Source organism: Gossypium arboreum, chromosome 10, assembly GCF_025698485.1.
Source record: "Gossypium arboreum isolate Shixiya-1 chromosome 10, ASM2569848v2, whole genome shotgun sequence".
NCBI lineage: Eukaryota > Viridiplantae > Streptophyta > Magnoliopsida > Malvales > Malvaceae > Gossypium > Gossypium arboreum.
The window spans coordinates 118,151,408-118,158,070 of record NC_069079.1 but is presented as its reverse complement, the minus strand read 5'-3'; positions in this window follow the sequence as shown (position 1 = coordinate 118,158,070).

The following is a 6,663-nucleotide window of genomic DNA, read 5'->3' as shown; positions in this document are numbered from 1 at the left end:
TTTTTAGGAAAAGTGATTAATTTTGGAAAATACTTTCATTGCAGAAGCTTTGCTTGTTGTCGTGTTATTTTGAAATCAACTGTTGTTTTTGAAAACGCGCCCTAAAGCTATCCAATTTCAACAGTTAAAATAAGTATTACCTATCTTAGTAATACATATTAAAAACCATCAAAAATAAATAAGTGGCCTTATTACATTTAAAAGCCCAAAACCTCAAACGTAATTAAAAGGATGTCCAGTTCACCAGAAGAAAATCAAACTTTCAGAATGGGTGGCCACTCCGAATTCTCTCACAGCTCCAAGCCCACTATGGTTGGGGATTACCTGCGTGGATGAAAATAAAAGGGATGAGTTTGGGAAAACTCAGTGTGTAAAATAACCCAACCATAGTCTAAATCAGCTCAACCCACGAAATGAATAAGTTGGCCTTAGCCGCAAGCGAATTCGAATAAAGCCCATAGGCCCATAATGAACGTAGCAGATATTACATGTTTATGCGAAACCCAACCATATCCAACCGTATACACCCCGTACCAACCTTACACCGTGGGGAGACAACTCGACCCACCCAACCGCTACACACCACGAATTTGTAGCATGGCTGCGAGAGCGAGATAATGTGACAGAGTCACCAGATCTGAGATAATCGTGGCGAGCCACGTATCAGATATATGTGGCGAGCCACCGGATCGATATTTGTGGCGAGCCACCAGATCGAATATTTGTGGCATAGCCACCGAACGCTTCCTCCATAATATAACCCATGTCCCCATGCAATAGATATATAATCATGGCATACATCATACGTAATCGATCGTCATGCTTTTGGTCAAAATTAACCCTAGGGGTATAACGGTAATTTTGCACCTAGGGGTATAACAATAATTTTTCATACATAGGGGTATTATAGTAATTTAGCTACTTTTAGGGTTTTCATGCATATCCTAACTATTTACGTACTATCGAACACTTACACAAGATACTTTCGAATTGGGCCCGTTGGCCCATGAAAACCGATCTTTGGCCCATTAAGCCCAAATTATCAAAATGTACGAAATCGCGCATCTGCAGTTTATTACTTTAGATTACCAAATATACAAACCCAACTATCTTACGAGCATTCGACACTCATAAATTCCCAAAATACCGACTTTTCGGCATTTCACTTTTCGCTTTTGCCAATCTAGTCTATGAGAGGTGTCGTTACACACATTGCTTATGACGATATGTCGTGAGATCCACACACGAACCGCCTACAATTGGATTACTAACACGTTAATCTAATTATTCAAATACAAACTACGTATTAACCCCTTATAATATTCGGCCAATCACACCTACAGATCATAGTAAGCTTATAAGAAAACAATAAGCAACTCATTAACAAATTTTTGTCAATTTTACCACATAATCATAATTTCACTGCAAGCTGTCTTCCTGAGCAACAGTCACTAAATCATTTATAATTGGATCTATGAAACTCCAAATCAAGTTCCGTTAATTTTCCTTGAAAATAGACTCATATATCTTCTATCCATAAAATTTTCAGAATTTTTGGTTTAGCCAATCAATACCAGATTTTTCTCAAAGTTTCCCATGTTTCACTGTTTGACTAATCTGACCACTCTTCATTACGAATCAAATTTCTCATTCTACAGAATTCAAAATATGTTCTAGTTTATTCTATTTGAAACTAGACTCATTAAGCTTTAATTACATAATTTATGCAGCTTCTAACTCATCTCCCACAATTTATGGTGATTTTCCAAAGTCACGTTACTGCTGCTGTCCCAAGCAGATTTATTACCAAATCACTCTTTCACACCTAACTTGCATGCTTGTTATTTAAACATGTATATCACCAATCAATCATCACATACCTATGATTTTACTTAAGTATAATCTCCATTTCATCATTTTAAAGCACAACATGTTAGCTGATTTTTCCCTTTAACATCTAAGGCATATGCATGCTCATTTGTTTGGCTCAACTTCACCTATCTTCCATTTTTTCATCAAAAGAACATGAAACAACAACCATTTCCTTCATTTTAATTCATGACTAAATGCTCACAACACAACTAAAAACAAAAATATGCTTCAAGAGTTAAGGTAGAATCAAGAAGAACTCATGAACCTCAAAATAGAAGCAAGGTACCAAGAACTTACCTTCAATTTTCCTCCTCCTAATGACCGAATACTCAAGAGCTTTCTCCTCTCCTTTCTCTTCTCTAACTTTCAGCTATGATGAACAAAGATGGACAAAACTTTGTTCTTTTCACCCCTTTTTCTTTTAATAAAACTTCATATTTCATCCATTTAATTCTTTAATACAAAAGACATGAAATTCTTATCATGAAACATTTACCTAACCCATTATCATGAAACATTTACCTAACCCATTTTCATGGAACATTTACCTAACCTATTATCATTGAACATTTACCTAACCTATTATCATTGAACATTTACCTAACCTATTATCAATTTGTACCATAAATTATGGATATCAAGTGTACATTTTGTCTACAACAACATGATGGCTGGCCACTTCATGTAAAATGGGAGGTTTGTCATGCAAATCCTCCTATTTTGCACTCCTATTTATTTGGCCACTTCAATTTAGCCTATAGCATTTTCAAACATTTTCACATAGGTTCTATTTCATAATTTCACCCCCTTTTTCTTATGGAACAAAAATTAACTAAAATTGTCGGGTTCTATTTTAAGTTTGGGCTTTCTAGAGGCCCACTAACATAATTAAACCTATGCCAACATTCACAGGATTCCCGAAAATTGGGGCGTTACAGTTAGGGGATAAAATATTTTCAAGAACAAACAAATCATAATGATTTTTGTCTTTATTTTCAGTCATCTTTTGATGTCTTGCAATAAATTCATAAAAATGATTTTTATCAATATAGTTTTTTTCTTGGTATCTTTGATTAATTTGGTGTTTATTTTTATGAACCAACAAAATACTTATAGTTTGATATAGAATAAATTGTCCATCATCTTTTACAGACGATTTAACCGGATCGATAATCAATATTCCTTTTTCATTAATTCTCTAAGAGTTAAATCCTTCTAAATCATCAAAATATCCGATTCATCTCTCCCATTGATCTTATTGAAGCGCCAGTTCATCCTTCGAACCATATCACATCCGGATCGATGAAATAGGATGCATTGAGACGGTATTTTGTAAATACGTAATTATCTTGAATATATTAACTATTTCTTTATTTTCCGATCGCTGGAAGGGACAAAAGAAACATCTTGTTCTTTCTTCAACAATTTCGATCTCTAGTGGACCTCTCAAGAGGGTTCGAACCCGGATGAAGTTCGACCATCTATCGAGAAACAAGAACGAATGGATCTTGTAGGATTCCCAATAAATTCTTCGATTTCTTCCGGAAGCAGATGATTATTCATCCGCTTCTCACGTTCCGTGAATAGCGGGACATTGAGGAATATCCAGAAAGGCACTTAGGAATCGGTGCGATTCTATCTCCGTTCATTCTGCATTTGAAGAAAGGAAGGATCCCAAAGAATCGATCTTTCTTTTAGTTGTTGAATCTCTCTTTGATTGATCAATGTGTGATATTCGAATCCTCATTACTAATGGAATCAAACGATCAATAGCAGTCTTTCTTGAATTATCTTGAACGGATCCGTGTTTTCAAGTTTATAATTCCTTACTTTTTTTGAATCAAAATTCTAAATGCAAATGAAATAAATGAAATAGAAATAGATAAATAATATAAAAATAATACTAATATATATTAGAATATATATATATAATAGAATAGATAAATATATAATAGAATTAATATTCTAACATCTAATATAAATTATTTATTATAAGCTCAAAACGAGCATGAAGAAATTAACGATACTTCTTTATCTTTTGAGTTATTCTGCCGGATCGGTCGCTCAAGACCTTTGGTCTCTACCTGGACCCGATGAAAAAAATGGGATCACTTCTTATGGGTTCGTTGAGAATGATTCTGATCTAGTTCATGGCCTATTAGAAGTAGAAGGCGCTCTGGTGGTGGCAATAGGCGCGTGATTTGGTAATACGTCAATTTGTCCGCTATTAGTAGATAAAATGATTTCTTTCACTTCTGAATCCCAAACAATTCGAATCGACAAAAAAGATTTGTCTAAGTCACTTCGTTTCTTTTTGTCCAAGTTACTTCTCTTTTTGTCCAAGTTGCTTCTCTTTTTGTCTAACTCACTTCCTTTTTTTTTGTGAGTTTTTTTTTTCTTTTTATTTTTTTTTTTTTTTTTTTATTTTTTTTTTATTTTATTCCATTTTTCCTTCATTTCTGATTATTTTAATAGGAATCTAAGTATCCACCAAAAAATCAAATCCAAAGAAATGAAGGAAAATGGAACTAATAGGTATATATTAATTAAATTAATAAAAAAGAAAACCAAGTAATCTTTTTTTTGAACATTCCAAAGAAGTAATTGTTGAGCAACCGATGATGATCCAAAGAGTTCTATGGTAACTTTTCTTCAGATTTCGCTTCAAAAAAGGTATACCCCGCCGATTTTGAATTTAACTTCTTTGATCCATGATATGAAATGAGTCAATAAAGCATTTCATAAATGAAATTCAAATAAAATAGGGGTAAGTGTCTAATATGTGACTACACTAAGGCAAGATCTTATTAAATTAAATAAAAAGACTTTTTTTTTCTTTGAACAAAGAAAGAGGAGGAAATAAAACAAGCAAATACAGTAAAACAAAGGGGCCTTGTCCTCATTGTCCATCCTTTCAATTCATAGATGTGATCTCGCATCTATGAATAGGATATTCCTAAACTCACAAAGAAAAAGGAAGTGAGTTAGACAAAAAGTGAAGCAACTTGGACAAAAGAGAAGTAACTTTGACAAAACAAACAAGTGACTTAGACAAATCTTTTTGTCGATAACCTCGCACCAATCAATCGAATATATCCGGATGAAATATGAAGTTCTTGTTGAAGCCAGAATAACAAAGTAATAATTCCGGATAACTTAGTTCTGTTTTTGTTTTTGTTTTTTTGTTTTTGTCCAAACTCATACTTAATTATTAAATTTCCAGCATATTTTCCTAATTTCAAAATTTCATCAATTTAGTCTCTACAACATAAAACTTATGAATTACTTTACAATTCAATCCTTATTTCATTTCTAACTTGAGTTCCTATCAGTCTAACCCCTAATTCATCTTTTTATTCAACATGAACAATATTTAAAAGCTTATAAACTTTCAAACTATCAAATTAATTTCATCAAAACCTTGTTTTAAGACTTTTAAAATATCAAAATTAAGTGAAAAGGACTATATTGACTTACCAATTAAACTTTAAAGCTTCAAACCTTGAAATTTCCCTTTTCCTTCTTTCCTTTCTTTTTCTCCTTCTTTCTCCCCTGTTTCACGTTTACCTATTTTGTTTCTTTTCTTTGTTTCTTTTATATATATAAAATGACAATAATAATTATATTAAAAATCTATTTAATAACAAATATTTATTTAACACTTGTACCAATCATTTTTATACAATTGTTTTTTTATATATATATATTTAATAATTTAATAATATACTTATATAATAAGTAAACAAACATGAATTTTACAAATGTATGTATACTAATATTACACATGTCATTATACATACCATACATTTGTCATTCTTTTCTTTATTTGTCAAACAAAAATCTCATTATTTAATTATTTAATTAATAAATATCTTTTATTCTAAAATTAAGTAAATATACAATTATATTCCAAGTGTTCAAATACATATAGTACACTTGTACAATTTTATCATCATACATTTGTCTTTATTTCAATTTATTTCATAACATAATAATTTAATATCAATTAAATAATAATAACCATAATAATAAATTAATTAATTAATCTAAGAAAATCCTAGATTCTTCCATCTTTTGCCGCCTAAATTCATACATTAGGCATAATTGCCTATTTGATCCTTTTTATTTTCTTTTAATCTACAATTCAACTTTCATCCTTTATTCAATTTAGTCATTTTTCCTAATTACTCTTAATTAAGCTAAATTCACTTAATTAAAACTCTAATTAATCACTCACTTAACTTCGTAATTATTGTTAATAAATATTTTCTAATCTATTTTTCAGAAACAGAGACCCGAAAATACACTTTTCCTATAACCTTAAAGTTTGGGTTGTTACATGTGAGCCCATTACGAAAGGGCACACGAACTGGTCACACGGGCGTGTGGTTGGCCGTATGACCCAAGTCAGAGAGTTATACAGGGTCGAACACGGGTTGGGGGACGGCCATGTGATCCCATTTCAAATGTCTACACGGCTTACGACACGGGCGTGTTTTTGGCTATGTGAGACACACGGCCGGGCCACACGGGTGTGTGTCCCCTGTAATTTGAAAAATTTTCTAAGTTTTCCAAGAATTTCGTAAGTTATTGGTTTAGTCCCAATGCATGTTTAAGGCCTCGTACGCTCGTATTAGGGACAATGTGATTGTTTGTGAATGATATTTGTATGGAAATGGAAAATGTATATGAAATGTATGTTTAATTGTGTAATAAGTTCAGTAATTCTTCATAACCCTATTCCGACGTTGAATACGGGTGAGGGGTGTTACAGATACATTTACCAAGAAC